Source organism: Drosophila kikkawai, chromosome 3R (assembly GCF_030179895.1).
Source record: "Drosophila kikkawai strain 14028-0561.14 chromosome 3R, DkikHiC1v2, whole genome shotgun sequence".
NCBI classification, from domain to species: Eukaryota; Metazoa; Arthropoda; class Insecta; order Diptera; family Drosophilidae; genus Drosophila; species Drosophila kikkawai.
In genome coordinates, this window is record NC_091731.1 from 28766820 (window position 1) to 28783827 (window position 17008).

General features: G+C 38.8%; 1 protein-coding gene across 1 annotated transcript in view; it reads left to right on the forward strand.

Moving 5' to 3' along the window:
- mAChR-B (muscarinic acetylcholine receptor) overlaps positions 1 to 17008 on the forward strand; it is a 38306-nt gene that overhangs the window by 376 nt on the left and 20922 nt on the right. The gene's annotated exons all lie outside the window — the stretch shown is intronic.

The following is a 17008-nucleotide window of genomic DNA, read 5'->3' on the forward strand; positions in this document are numbered from 1 at the left end:
GGAGGCAAATACACACAATGGGCTAAAAATAATTGCCATCCACCGACCAGCTGACTGGCGGAGAACCAAGAACCGAGAACCCCCATCTCGAAGCCAGGTAGAAGCAAATCCAACTGGAAAATTGTTCTCATATTAAAGGCCAGATCAAGGCCATGAGACATTACGAACATCCCGTAATAGTCAGTCGAACCAATCACTATTTAATGCCTCAATTCGAGGAAATATTGCCCCGATTGCTAGAGTTCCTTAACCTTTTCTTACCAATGGGCAGGCAGCCAATGCTTCCGGTTCAATTATTCAAACGGCAATCATTTCACAATTGGTCTTGCACACAATTTAAAATTAGTATGGGAAGCGCATACTGCAGGATGAATTAGTTATGTTTCATTACGCAATTATGGTTTGTTGTTACTGAATTAACAGGGAATGCGCCAATTTGATTGCAAAATTATGAATGTATTACAAACAATTATATTGCCTTTGTTTTAAAAACTGCAGTTTACAAATTATTAGTATGTTTTTGTATAATTTGTTTTATTTAAAGTTACTTAAATATTTTGTAAACTCTCATTAATGGAGAAATAAAGTATAATAAGACAATTATTAATTTTTTATTTATACGGAAAGTACTTTCTTTTATGAATTTATTAACCAAATTTACCAACAAATGCTTAGCAAATTTAATTCATAATTTTAAAAATTTCCAAATATATTTTGTAATAAAAAATACAAATTTCTAATATTTAAATGAATATATAATATTATTCTTGTTATAGAAACATATTTACTATTCTATAATAAATGCATTTTGTAAATGTTTTGTAAGTTATTTTTAGGTAGAATTAAACAATACATTTAAGTCATAAATAGTTTTTTTATTTTAAACTGGGAAACCGGTTCATTTTTTGTACATGCTCAACAACTACCCTTCAATATACTTTTCACAAAAAGACAAAAATCGAATAAATAATTTCACAGAAAATGAAACCCCTTGAGGGAAACCCCTGCCAAGTCACACACGAATCAAGCGAAAAAATTTCCAATGAATTTATTCAATATGTCGTAGTGGTAAAGAGAGCCACCATAAAGCCAAGCTGAAAACTTTTCAGCCACTATGTGGGGGGGGAGGTTAGTGGCAAAAGCGAGTCCCGAGGACAACGACGATACCCGCTCATTCCACCTGTGGTCCATCCTGCTGCTGGATCCTCTGTCCATTCCCTCTCACTTCCGATTCGGCCACTCGATGTCCAGCTGTGTCCACGCTTAAGCCAACTCAGTCGCCGGCAATGCGGCGGACATGTGCCTGACACTCGTCAATGTCAGCTGATGTGGGCCATGGGATATGGGCTGCGGGATATGGTATATCTCTGGGAGGCGGGGTTCTATTCTCCGCGCTCCCCCCTATTCCAACTAAACCCGCTGAAATCAAAAGCGAAAATCAAGACGCAACTGAAACTGATTGGGAAGGAATTTGCTTTAAAGGCATGCCTGGGCTCAAAACGGAAAAATACGGAGAGGAAAATCAATGTCCCCTCGAGCGGCATTCAAGGCACTCGGAGGCGGCGTTTAATGGGCGGTGGGCGTGTCGGTGCCCCTCCCCACACACTTAAATTACAACTTCACACACTTGTAACGAATAATAAAGGCGTCGAGCAAAAAAAAAAAAAGGAGAGTGCAAAGGAAAAATCAAATAGCAACGAGGCCAAATCCCCTCCAACTACTTCCCTTTTGGCGGGCGGACCTCGTCATCGCCATCGTCATCATTCCGGGGCAATATTTTTTACACAGGGGAAAATATTTATATTTATATTTTTTCTATTTAGTAATTGTTGAGCTTCTATTTTAAACTAAAATTGCTATATTATAAAAGTCTGTAATAAAATAAGGAAATAATAGGGATTCTAGGAAAAGATAACTGTTCCTTTTAAGGTTTTCTAAAATAATAAAGCAAGAGAGTTAGGAATATAGTTTTTTTTCCTGTGTAGCATTACGCTTAAGGAAATTTCTGTTCTCGGTTTCCGTTTGCTATTTTTGTTGTTCCTGTATTTGGGCAGCGCCTACATTTCTGCGTTAGCAGCGGGCGGGCGGCGCTTTAGAGTCCCCAGCGGCCTGATTAAATTCTTATCCCCCCACCGGACCGCCAACCGACCGACCACGGACCACCAAAAGTCCGGGCGTTGCTCTCTCTCTCCGCAGACAGGACACAAACACAGAACGCTGGACTCGTGCCTGTACGGATAAGGCGCTGCCGCTGCATGCGTTTAGTGAGACGCGCAAATGATGAAATAAATGAAACTAATCCAAGAGAAAGCCCAAATGGCAAAATATTTACATTGCCAACCGCACTGGCCACAGCACAGTGGTTCGAGATGGTCTCAAAAATGTCGTAGTATTGCAATGCATTTGAATTTTATAATGGTAGGGAAAAAATTGTTTAAAATATCTTTGTACCATAAGATATTTAAATAGTAGCAAACATAAACATTTTTTAAAGAAATGTACTGAATATGTTGGTAATATGTTAAGTGGATATTTTCCATTTGGCCAAACACAAGAAGAAGATTCTTTTAGGCAAAAATTATACATTTTTACTGATTACTTTCTGTTCAAAGGCTTTCAGAAGTTGGTCTCAGAACTTTATACAATTTTAATATTATATGAAAGTGCTAAATTATTGTTTGATAGAAAGAATAAGACTTCAGTAAGCAAATAGATTTAAGGATTTTACATTACCTTCGCCTTACCTTTCACCATAATTAAAAACCTTAAAAAAATGCATAATAAAGTTTTAAGACACTTAAAACAAAATAATAGTCAGAGATTAATAAGTTTTAATAGCTTCAGTTATTCATAAATACTAAAGCAGCTTTTATTGAATCCTTAGGGTAGATAATACCTTCTGTTCCAGTGGACCACTGTGCAGCATCTCGGCTAAAGTCTCCCTCTTAGTGTTTCCCACTTTATTTTTTTTTTATCCAGCCACCCGACGGTGTGATAAACATCTTTGCCAAGTAAGCAACAATTTTTATGCCCCAAATTGGGTTCTTTTCGGCCCTCTCTCCCCTTTTTTTGGCCCGATGGCCAGGAGCAGGAAGGCTAGTGGTTGTGGTGTCGATTTCGGTGGAAGGCATAGTGGTGGAGGGATCCTGAGAAGTCGATGGCTGATTGGATGACGAGGCGGCTCAGCGCGTGCAGGCAAATATTTTTAATGATTTTCTGTGTTGGGGAGGGGGCCAGGCAAAGGCTTCGCTTCGGTTCGGCTAAGTTCGATCTGGGGGCGTACTGTGTTATGTGTCTGAGTTTCGTTTTACGCCCCAGTTAGTGCAAAACTAATTATATTTGAAACGCAGGAGGACGGAAAAGGACGGTTAACTTGCCAAGGTCAATCATTTTTAGCTCAGGCTTTTGGTAATCCATCTTTACTCGGAAGATTAACGGTGGCAGAGAGGCATATATTTTAAAGTATGGCCTAGAATTTCTGGGGGGTTTACTTAGAACCTTATTTATTTTGTTAAAAAATACAGAAAGTACATGACTCTTAGTCAGAAAATATTTTTTAGTTTTAGGTTTTCTCAAAAACTCTTTAAGGTTTACAAAAATGATTCGAATATTCTAAATTAGAAGTAAATTAACTAAAACTCCAACTGTCATTAAAATTACTTACCAAAATGTTTATTTGATGACCGAAATTTGAAATTGCCTGAAATGTATGCTATAAGCTGCTCTTCAAGCTAATTCCCTAATTTCCCATTTACCAACACATTCTCCTCTCAATTTCTAATGCTCATTTGATGAGTGAACTGCGAACGATGTTCGACATATTTAATACCTGGCTGCGCGTGTTCGCACCTGTGAATTCTTATCACGTGCGCTCACATGCGACTGAACTCGAGTCTGTTATCTGCCAATGTTTGTTGCTGCTGCTCCAGTTGATGTTTCAGTTGATGTTAATGTTTCTGTTTCAGTTACTGTTTCCTCTGCCTTTTGCTCATGCAAAATTATGGGCTTCTGCTCGAACACGCTCTTACATTTCCGTTTCCGGCGCCGCCATTTCCAGCAGCTGCCAGCTAATGCCGGCTAATTCACATGTCGGCTATAACGGGGGGCGTAACCCTTTTCTAACGCCCCACATTTCAACTGGACAGACGGCTGAATGGATGTATTTTTTTCGCACACGCATAGTGTTGCCTTGGAATTTTGGATAGCCATCGCATTGCCACGCCCCCCTTCACTTTAATGGAGTCTGCTTTTTGGGAAGGAAGTTAATTACGAAACATCTACATGCATGTGTATCTTTAATGCTTACAGAAATGCTTGAAAATATCTGTGTATTTGCAACAGCTTAAATAAAAACTCAACTTTCAATTTGACACAATTTCTTTAGTGCTCTTTTGATATTTAGAAAACCATTTTCTATCCACAGGCAAAAGTAAATAAGTTCCATTGCTCGATGGTCAGTGGGTAACCGCATCCAGAGACCTTGGAGTTCAGGCTCCGAAATAGCCAACACTTGGCCAGCCAATTAGGCCAGCTCAAGTGGTCAGTTCATGTGGACTTTGTGCCGGGCCCTCATCCTTTAAGCCGGAGGAGCAGCTGCGGCCTACTACTACAAGTGTATATGCCACCCCATACAACCTCTTGTAAACCCTTTTTGCAGGCAATTAAAAAACAGTTTTCTCTTGTTTTTCCCCCTGTTTTATACTCGCTGTTTGCTTAGCAGTGAGTGGGTAAAAGCATAACTTATTAATTAAGGACATAACGGAAATTCCAATGCAAATGCAGCTTTAATTAGATTTTGTAGGGCGAAATGATTAGCCTAGGCAAATTAAATTCTCAGTTAATTGCTCAAGGAAAGGCAATAACAAAAAATAAAGAGTTATGACTAAGAGGCAAGGCATCTTTTCAATTTGCTTATTAAATTTATAAAATTTAAATCGAGTAATACTTAATTAAATATTTACCTACATTTAATATCATCTAAAGAGTAATATGGTATTTATATTAAAATGAAGTAAGTTACCCCTTTAAGAGAGCTGTTACCAAATTTCAAAACGAAAACAAGTCTATTTGCGAGTCATTACTGTGAACAATGCTGCATTTTAATTTGCTTATTAAATCCACTGCCACACGCACCGCATTTTACTGTTGACAGTTTTAATTCACAAATTACAACCTCAAAGCGCAATTACCAACACGCGTCCGAGTCCAAGCACACGCACACTATATATGTAGTATGTACATACATATATATTTATATGTGCCCAACTGGGAGACAACAACGAAATCCAATTTGGGGTCTGGCTCCATCTCCAGTTCCATATTTCCAGGACCCAAGCCGCAGAAACCCAAAGCACGCCTCAAAACCTGTTACAATGCCGCAACTCAAACGCAGTCGGAGGATCTGAGACGCAGGCGGTAGGACGAGAACGAAGGACCTGGCTGGGGTAGTTGGATGAGGCTGATTCTGATTCTGAGGTTGCAAAGGGGCAGCAACCACAAAACTGCCCATGACTGTGTCTCCCGTGTCCCGTATCCCATGTCCTATGGCTGGCTGGCGGACAAGGGCAAGCCGATTATCTTTTCATGCAACATTTGTAAATCTAAAAAGTTAAATGGCACTAATCTAAATTCCACAACGACGACTTATGCCCCGAAAAATGTTTCGACGAGCCATATTTGCGTGTGTTTGTGTGTGTGTGTGGGCCCAGGACGAGCCCTCGAAATATTGCAGCCTAAGCGCAATATCCTTCTGGGTGCTCCCATATGCGGCTCTGTGTGTGTGTTTGAGTGTCTGTTTTGGGGGAGCTGCAAACATTAATCTGGTATCTTATGATGTTGTCCTTTTTGGGACCGACATTTAAACGAGTTCGTCGACTTTCGCAGCCAATTGGTAGATTTTAAAATGAATGAAAATTAGTATAAGGGATACAAATCAATAGTAATATCAATACAAATCAAGAACAAATAAGATTAAGATTACATCTTATAGGATTGTATTCTTAAAATAGCTTTGAATTTGATTGTTAGAGAAATTGATAAAATAATAAGCAAAGTGGAATACAAATTTTTGAAATATTTTAAGAAGATATTATTAGGTCTTAGGTTGAAACAATTTACTTTTATATCATACTTTTTGTGAATTTAGTTATCTAAAATAAAAACTTTAAGTATTAAGTTTAAACCAGAAGAATATTTTGTATTTATCTTTATTTTTCAAATAAAAAAGATCACTAAACAATTTATAGCCTTGAAAAAACAAGAATACTTCCCTAAGCCTCTTATAAATTCCCTAGTTTTACCGCAGACACCTTTAGTTTTCACATATATTTTAATCTCCTCTAAGACAGTGTCTAGCTAGGATTATATTTTGTATTTCATTGTGACATTTTCCATTTGGTTAAGAGCATTTCCAAATCGGTCCCGACCCCTACCGAACTTTGTACTTGCTTAGCATTTTGCATGTTTCTCCGTTTTTAAAAACATTTTCCCATTGTGGCTCCTGATGGAGCACATATATAAAGCTGAGTTTATCTCAAGAATGTAGATTGCCTGTAAAATATTTAATTACACTCTGCGGCACGACCACAGGCAGGCAACACGTATACGCCATGTGTGCGACACTAAATGAGTGTGCCCGGTGCCAGTGTGTGTATGTGTATATGAGAGAGGGTAGACCTTTTGCCTGCTAAATACGTTTGTGCACTTGGAAAAATAAATATTTTTTACAAATAAAAATACCTGACAAGGTGTTCTTAAATATATTTAAATATTTTATATATTTCATTAAATTTTTAATTAATCAGTAAAAATACTAACTAATTTGTTAACTTCTTTTTGGCTAAACTTTGTTCTATGTGTAGTTGTTTGTGGGTGTTTGTGAGAGGCAATGGCCAAGTGCTGGTGTTGAGTGCGCTACACACGAGTGACACTTGTATACCGCTCTGCAAGTGTTGATGTGTCTACAGCTCACACATACATACGCACACACACACCTCTCTGCACGTGAGTGTGTGTAGTTGTTTGTGGCCTTTGCACAGTTTACTCTGTTATTTATTTGCCCCACAGATGGCGTCGTGCCTGTCAAATAGTTGAGCTCTTCCTGAATTTTTAATCAACTTCTTTGCCACATTTTGCATATGAAATAGGTCCAATTGAGCCCTCGCCTACCCTACCCCCAGCCCCTTGGCTTTGCTTTGTTGCCTTGTTGTGGGCTGTGGGGCTGTTTCCTTTTGGGCCTAGTCATTCATTAGTGACTGGGCCACGTAAAGTGGCAAAATGCTAATTATGTTTATTGAGCAGCGCGCGATGGCAAATAATTCAAAGGAAACGTTAAAAAAACGGTGAAAAATATACAGACATGTGCACAAAGAAGAAATTTGTCAACATCCCTTGTTTGTTACCTTAAGAATTTGGTATATCAATCAAGAACACCTTAAATATGCAACGAAAAACTGGGAATATTGCGTAAAAATTTGTGTTTAACTATATATTCTAAAAATGTAATAATTTAAAATAAATTCATATTAATTTGTAGGCAGAATAAAATTCTAGAAACTTAAAATTCCCCTGACTGTTTTATTTGCCTTAAAATTAAATTAATGACCAATTTTTTATATCTTTTCCTCCCTGTGTAAATATTTGTATGTTTATTTTGTACATTTTTTTTTGGTGTTTGGGTATGATTCCTCGCAATTCCCCTCACAAAGGACACGGGACCGAACACACCTAAAGGAGACAACAGGGAAAACAACAAAAACAACAACAAAAACAACAACAAAACCAAATCGGCTTTGACCTTTAATGAGCAGGCAAATGCGGACGTAGACGCGACCGCGGACATGGACGCGTGCGGCTGTCCGCATAAAAGTTTTGCATTTGATTTGCGCCAAGGTCGTTTTATAAATAAGCCCCAACCGCAGACCACCCATCTTGCCACCTACCGTCAGACATCCTGTCGATCAGAGCACGTCAGTGCGGCTTGGTTCGGCAACCAGGTAGCCGAGCAGCCATTTGGCCCTAGCCTTGAGCACACCCAGAAGCGGTTGTTGGACCTGCACCTGCCCCAACCCCAACCCTAATCCCAATACCATTCTCCCCATCCAATCCCTACACCACACAACCACTTTCAACCTCGGATATCCTTGGGTGTGGCCAGTGGCGTGCCTGGAAGTGCTAAATGTGAGCCCAAACAGGGGAGATGGCCACACTGGCCAAGAAATTAGCAATTCGGAAAAGGAAATCATATAATTAAAAGGTTTCAATTCGAAATAGAAATTTGTTATACCTTAACAACTTACTGGAAAAATAAAAAATAAATAAATATTTTTATATTTTTAAATATCGAAATTCCCACAAATTAGAATCCCCTTTTCCTTACTGTGCATCTTGGTCAAATCCTTAGAAAGACCATAATTAAAAGCGACATTTGTTTTGGGCTTTTGCGGCATTAGAAAGCTGTTGCGATTACCAAACTTAAATGGGCCGTTTTTTATATACATAGTATATACGCACCTATAAAAAAAAGCAACCTAGCAGAGTATTCGATGTGTCTAATTAATGATTAGCCGCGACTTAATTAGAATGCCAGCGATTGCGGCTGACAACTGAGCGATGCTGGCTGTTGGCTGATGAGTTGGCAAGTCGAGCTTGAAATTGCCTGCGGGCTGTTGAGAATGAGGGCGAGATTAATTTAACTAGCACAGGCAATTTCACTTCGCAAATTGCATTTTATTTCTAGAGCGTCGAGGCCACGTGGCGGATGAGTTATGTGGCCGGCTAATTGCAGGCCTCCGTTGGGTTTATAAAGAGTGACGCGAGCTGTAATTACCGAGCTTTCTCAGGTGGTTTCACTTGCAATTCACCTGACCACTTGAATGAACATTCGACTTTTGTTATCTGCCTCTCCCCCATCTGATGAGTTGCTGCTGCACCTGCCCGAAAATGACCTCAGACAAAAGTTTGCTGCCCTTTATGAAAGTATATTTAGATATAGAAACGAAAAGAGCCGCCAGGTTATAATATTTTATGACAAGATGAGTTAAAATAGCATGTTAAGGAAATGAACTAATCAAAAATTTAACTCTTTGTTTAAAAATTATTGTTCAAACATATGGAAATTTGATTTCAAATAAAATAAAACACTTAAAAAGACAAAACCTTTGTGAGAGAATCATTTTCTTTTAATATTTTTTATTATGAAACTTTAGAAATTTAAATTTCAACATTTTCTAACACATTTCAGGGTATTAAACACCGCTCTTCTTTCAGCTTTATTTTTTTTCTACCAACGTTAGGCTTGCGTGCTGCAACCAATTTTCATGTTAGCCAGACAAACAATAACAGCAAGAATTGATTATAGCCTTCTCATAATTTATGCTTATTAAACCCCTTTATGCCAATCAAAGCCACGCCTCTTTCTGGCCAGCCAGCTGATGTTGCTTTCGATTTATAATTTTAATTAACTTTTATGTGTGATTCGTTTTAGCCTTTTGGCAAAAATTTAAATAGAAAAAGGAAAATGGAAAATTAGGAAAAATTTGGAAAACCATCAGGCAAAGGCAAATGACCTGTGTGTGTGGCCAAAGTTGCGGTTTGGCTTTTGGTCCTGTTGCCACCATCTCTCTAATTAAGTGACAGCCTGCGGCGAAGTCCTTCAACGGCTTATCGATAAATTATTAATTCAATGGCAGGCAGTCTGCGTTTGGCAGGATATGCCCAAATGGAGGTAAATTGAGAAATTGAAATGCAATTAAATGCACATTCAGAGCCGGTCATACGCACTGTTGCCCCCGCAGAGGAAACCGAAATTGATGTAACATTTAAATGGAAATGAATCCGACTGCATGGTAAGGCAAGGTATGGCTTGGCATGGCATCGCCTGGCATGGCAAAGGCATAAAGTCAGTCGTGCATGATTTCATTCAGCCAGTCGAGCATCCATTTACACAGCCAGATTGCTATTGACATCTGTCCGAGTGTGGCTAAGTAAATGGCTTAAAGCGGCCAGGCAGCAGGCAGCAGGCAGCCGGCAGACTGGAGGCCAAAACCGAAAGTGTTGCCATGGAACGTGTCAATGAGTTGCTGCTAAGCCCCAGTCTCTCTTTCTGTTGCTTCGGTCTTAGCCCTTTTGTTATTATTACTTTGCCAGCACACTCGACATGTTGCAGAGGCTCATCATCAGCATTGCATGCAAACAGAGGCAGCAGCAGAAACAGAAACAGACAAAAAGCATTCTGATAAGAGCCGTGTGCCTCGAAAGGAAAACACAAACAAATAAACAAACAAACAGACTGGCTAACACACACACACATACACAAGCCAGCAGCAAACAGCAAAACGGCAAAAGAGGACAGCCGAGCAGAGCATGAAGCTCACCGAACGGATTATTTGTTTTCGCCAGCTTTTGTTTGTCTGCTGGAACAGCCTTCTCGCCTGCTTTCATTGCACTCGCTATTTTTGCCCACAGATGGGGTAATAATGCTCAGGAGATGACATTATATTAGCAAATATTACTTAAAGAAAACGTACTATTTTTTATATTTGTTGTATTAATATTGCATTTTATAAGTGGTAGATAAAAATAAATATACGAATCTCAATAAAAAGATAACTTAGAACTTTATACATTTCATCCCCACGGCACCAGCTGTGCTTAATATATGTATATCTTTTATGATTTTCTATACGAATATATTTGCCATCAGGTCGAGGCATATCCTGCGACTGTCTGCCTGCCTGTGAAGCCATTGAAACAGGACCTCCACCCGTCGCAGAGAGTAAGAAGTCAAGCGATATTAACTTATTTCAAGCGCAAAGGCTGTAATAAATATCTAGCTGCCCACAGCTGGCCTAGTTTGTGGCAATAAATCCTCCGACTGGCCATGTAAATTAACCGCCATCGAAACTTATGAAATGGTCGGTATTATTCCCATCATCATCATCATCATCAGCATTATCATCATCGTCATGGCCATCGTTGGCAAATGTCAGGCTGAAATTAGTTGGCCAGTGCTTTTCGCCTCATCAAAAAAGGATGGACCCAATGATGATGATGATGAGGCGTTGGAGTGGAGTGGCCAGTGGCCACCAAAACATATCCAATATGAGCATGTTGAACGGCCAAAAAGAGCAGCAGCAACAGCAGGAGCCGTGCAACAAAAACACCGAGACCCAAACAAACAAAAAATGTCCAACACTTTCATGGTGCTGTGCGAGTGTGCGTGTGCGTGTATGCTAGCAGGACCCCCGATGGTCAGGACATCGTGATACCAGGGGAGAGGGGAGGCTTGGGGGCCGGAGGTCGAGTGATAATCACAGTCAGGGTCGGTAGCTGCGCACATGTTGACGCCATTTCTGTGTCACCCTGACAATGTTATTAAAAATCCATTCAAAGTCCCCACACGTCAACGTGGGAGTTGGTTCAAAAAAAAAACAGAAAAGGGACAGGAAATGCAGGGAAAATGTGTGGGAAATTCTTCAATAGCCTGCGTCTGAAATGATTTGCCTTTTGGTTTTGCCTAGCTGATAATTAGGGATTTATCAAAAATATCAATCACTTTCATCTATTCACCATGACATATTTTGTAATGAAAATATTTAGCTTACAAAAAGATGAAGACAACTTAAATATTTATATACAAAATTATTACTTTAAAAGGCTTAAAACCTTTGGACTTTATGTATTTTCTCAGCCTCTTTTAGTAATTTAATAAACCGAAAGTTTCCAAGTATATTTATCATGCGAATAAGCACCCTAAAACCACTTACAAATTATAATTTCCTCTCACTCCCAGCGTCAAATTTCAGCCAGTTTATTTTCGGGGCCCAGGCTTCTGGCTCATCAAATAAGCCAGCCGGCAGACTACGATTATAGAATGTTGATTGTGATGGGAAATGTGTTCAGTTCATTTCGATAATGGGCAATAATTAGACAGGCATTAGCATAATATCGATTCTGGGCCAGATGATGAAGTGACTTGGGGTGAAAGGAAATGAAAACATTGCCAGATGGCTTTTAATTTCCTGCCGCCGGAATGCGGCCAATAAAACCAAAACTAAAGCCGACTTATTTTTCGTGTCAATAGGCGGGCAAGTAAACCCGCCCAACAAAAAAAATAAATAAACTACAAGCCCCAAAGGGTGTTGAAATAAACACAAGCCAGCGCTGAGATCCTTTTTGGCCAGCAGGATTTGCTGCGGCCGGGAGGCGATGAACTGATTAAATTGTTGACGGAACCGGTCCATGGGATACCCCGCAGGAAACTAATTCCGCCGGCCAACTGAGCAACTTTCCCCCTGGAGCTGCCATTGAACTTTATCGATAAGCATCGCCGTCGGGTATAGGGAATACGAGGCAGGGAGAAAAGCGAGAAAATCGAGGAAAAAAGTAACTGCTGGGGGAGATCCTTGGCTGGGCTAAAGGGAAATACATTTTTATGGACAATTTGGTTTTTATGTCAATTTACTGCTGTTTCCCCACTGAAAACACAAGAAAATTCATGGAGTTACCAGACCCAATATCAATTCCATACACCCCAAGCCCTAATACACTCGCAGAAAAAATATTTAGTATACTTACTTATTTCCTTATACCTTTAAAATAATGTTTAAAAGTAAAGAAAAATTATTTAAAACAAATTTACAAAAATATCTAAAATATACACAAAATATTTCATTTAATTTAGTTTTTTTCTAACCATTTTTCTCCAAGTATATATATGCGTTTTGCCCTGAGCCAAGTCGTGCGCACATTAAAATGGGCGTTGAGGGGCGCATCCTGCCGCCGTTCGTCTGATTGGTTGTATTTGCAGCATTTGACTTCATCTTCGGTTGGGGGGATATTATGGCCGGCACTGCGACACGATGTGATAATTGCCAACAGCAGTAGAAACCACTAGCAGTGCCAGTGCCAGTGCCAGAACCAGAACCACCATCGCCTTTAGCCTTTCCCTTTGGGGGAACAACATCTGCATTTAAGATTTCAGCGAGGTTTAAGTCTGCCATGGTGCCAGGCAGCTGACGACTCTGTCCGGGATTAGCCGTTGAGCTGCTCATAAACCAGCGACTAAACATCCGCGAAAGCCCTTCTATGGATACAACTTAAATTGAAAATGTTTATTGGCGAATTTGTAACACAAGTTGTAATAGAGACAGAGATAGGGCGAGCGTTAAATGCTTTAATAAAAGTTGTCATCTGGTAGCAGGGTATAAAGCCAACGGACTGTTAACTATAACAATCAGTTGTGTGGCCAAGAGTTCAAATAGGTTTTAAGTTAAAAATTACTACTCTGGGGGGAGAGTCAAATAGTTGATTATAAAATGGAAATTATGAAAAGAATATGATAAGAAAACAGGAATGAATTAGAGATTATGGTGTAAAACTTGCTTATTTTGAGGAATTTTTCTTTAACAAATCATAACTTATTTAAAACTATTATATATAAATATATTAATATAGTTTAAAAATGAAATTAATGTCATTACTTTAAATAAACATATTCAAAGCGAATTCTATTATCTTAAAAATCAAAAACAACTTAAAAGTTTAATTGAAATTCATCTATAATCGCATGATTCACTTAATCAAGGATATAAAAATCATTCAGTTCGAACATGATCATAAAATTTAACAACAAAATTTTGACAAATATACCCAGAAACCGAACCATGATTCCGGGGTATTAAAAACTTTTGCTTCTTTATTTAGTGCAATTACATCGGACAAGGCTTTTCAGATCCTGCCCCACTGCCCCGTTGCCGCCGCTAAGTCCTTACTCCATTATCCCCTTTTCTTTCCGGCTCGCCTTGCTGCTCTGCACTCCGGCTGCTTGTTCAGCATCTGTTTTTGATGCTGCACATAAAGCGGCGGAAGAACATTCAACATTTTTACTGTTTACATCAGTGTGGAGAGCTGCGGCTACTGCTTCCTCATCCTGCCACTTCCTCGGAGCCTCTCTTTCGCTCTTCGCTTTCTCTCTCTCTCTTTCTTTTGCCTGATGTCTGGTGGCCTCGCTTTGTGCGTTAGCTTTTTATTAAGGCAGCATTTATAATTCATTTTGCGCTAATTTCGACTATATTGTTGATGGCAATTGTTATCTGTTTAGCCGTCTCTTTCGCCCCCACCACACTTGCCGTCTCTTTCGGCTCTTCTCGGGTATGTTAGTGTGTGTGTGTTTGTGTTTGCTTTTGCGGCATGTGTGTCAGCCATTTCTCATTTTTATGTGTGGCCATGTTGTAAAACCAAATTAATGCGATGTAGTCTCCTCCGCAAACAGCAAAATCAACAACAAAGGCAACCACTGACAACAGTGTTGCATGTTGCTCTATCTCACGCTTCATCACCCCATCTCACTCTCTCTCTCCCTTGTTCTCCCTCTCTACGGTGTATATCTCGTTTGTCTAAGCTGAAATATGACTTCCTGGCAACACGTTTTTACATTTCCGTTTCCGCTGATTTAATGCCACAACTGAAATTATTACCATAAAAGTAAGCAATGCTGACAGAGCACACCAAAACGAGACAGCAAGATGTGACTAGAAAGAGAGGGGGGCAAGGTGGTTTAGAAGAGGACTACATATTGCATATGTTGGTATGCTTTTGACAATTAAAAACAACGGCTGGGAATTCCAAATAAATCCTTAACGATGCACTAGGAGTAAACTAGAGACTGGGGCTCAGATATATTTTCCCGGTAACCCAATACACTTAAATATATGTTTCTATAAAAATCAGGGAAATTATTTATTTAATTATATTAAATTTTTGTTTATAATATGACAAAAATAAACAAAAATGTATAATTTTTTTATTGGATAATTTATTATTATTAATTTTAACTTTCAAATATTTAATAAAGTATTGTTATTTAATGGAAATGAATATCAAGGGGATATTAATATTTGAAATATCTGAAAATATTCTTTAAACCTTTTAGAAAATGTTATTTATCTCTTTATCGATTTGATGCTCAATCGCAATGCATATATATCGATTTATATTGTCAAACATCGATACAGTTTCCATATACATATCTAGACCCTAATATAAAATATCCTTCCCATTGTAAAATAAATAAAAAGCTTATAATTACATTTTAAAAATAATTACCAAGTTCAATGAATTAATTCCAACTGCTCTTAAAAACCTATACATTTTACTAGGATTTTTTTCTCCAAGTACGCATTCAACACCCCATCTCAGGCATCCTTTTGTTGGTTGTCATGTCGCCGGGGTCCGTGTTTCTGTTGTCTCTCTGTGGCATTTTCCCCATCTATTTGTACGTCTGCTGTTTACTGAAGCGTTTTTGTCACATAATTCGCTGCGGCGAAAAGGACGGCAAGGCCGCCGCGACAGCCATAAAATGTTGCCACAACACGTAACTTGGCGAATGCCGAGCACATTTTTCATAATTTGATACATCCATAATTACGTAATGCGTTGACAGCGTTTTTTGGCAAAACACCAAAAACGATGAAAAACAATTTATGATGGTCCTTGCTCTTTAAGAAATTTCCTTGTAAATTTAATGGACACACATTAATTTATATATATATTTTTTTTGTCTGCTAGGGCATTCATTGTTCGTTTCAGACTGAGCAGTTTTGACAGCTGTTCCGTTGGCCAAGAAGGTTTTTTAATTAAAAAACCATTTTCACTATTTCCGAAAACGTTTTGCTTTCTTTTCTTTGCATAAGTTATGCATTGAGGGGGGAAAAGTATTTGTGCGCCAGAATAAATAATGCATTGCAATGCAAAGTCATCGGAATGCGCGGACACAGCTGCATATTTTTGCCTTTTCAACAGCGAAAAATTTGCTGAAACTCTACCATAAATTAAAACCAAAAGCAATGTTATTTAATTGAGAACAAATTCAATTAATATTTTTAAAATGCCTTTATAAATATTTTTGGAATCGGGGGAAAATAAATAACACTGACAATTAAAAATAACACAAATTCCTTTAACGTAACTAAGAGCACAATTTTGTTAATTGAGTGCAAATTAAAGGCATAGTTTTAAAATGGCTTTAATTAATGGTTTTAAAATTTCCAGAAGCATGGAAAAATAAAAGTCAATTAATAATAACACTGATACCTTTATCGCATCAATACGGGGAAAAAATGTCGACAACCGAAAAAAACATGTTCACTAAGTGGAAGGGGTTATCCAATAGCCGGGAGCACCTTTACCGCCGGAAATATGTCCGCAACCAGAGAAAAGAGAAAACATTTCCCACGAAAATCACTGATAGCTTGGCGTGGCTAAAATTGAAAAGCCAAACACAGAAAAAGGTTGAGCTGGAAAAGCGAACCAAAAAAATAAAATGCAACAAAGTAGAGCAGCGCGAAAAACATGAAAAAGAACTTATACAAGGAATGGCGGGGAAAAAGTGTGGGAATGTGAATGGGTAAAATAACCCCCAGCTATAAATTGCAAATTAAATATTTATAAACGGATTTAGCGTTTATTACATTTACCAAGGAAAATCTTTTAGCGGATTTGCATTAATCCGGGAGGCGGGCAATTACAGCCACTCGACAGCTGTTAATTATAAATAATGCAGTTGCAGCGGTAATTAAAGCAATTGCATTTCCAATTATCGGACAATAACTAAATATTGGCCAGGTCAAAACCAACAACGAGTGGCCATAACATGCCACTAGAAAAAGCTTTGCCAGGATTTACTGGAAATCCTGCGAATGAGGAGGAAGCGGAGGAGGTGGTAAAGACACATTTGTCATGACAGCGGCAATTAACATCCTCCAACAGCTGCTACCAAGGATTCAGCCAAATGAATGAGTTATGTCTGCCACAGCGGCAGCAGATTGAGTTGCACTTAATTAACAAAAGGCAAAACTTTCCGACCCAAGATGACCTAAGGTCTCCTTGGACAGAGAGCAGGCGGTGGGTCTTGGAGACAACAGTTAGTTGGCTAATGAAGTTGACAATTAAGGCAAAAGTTTTCAACGTTGAGAAGCCAGCTTGGGCAGTCCTAAAGGTTTCTTTATTT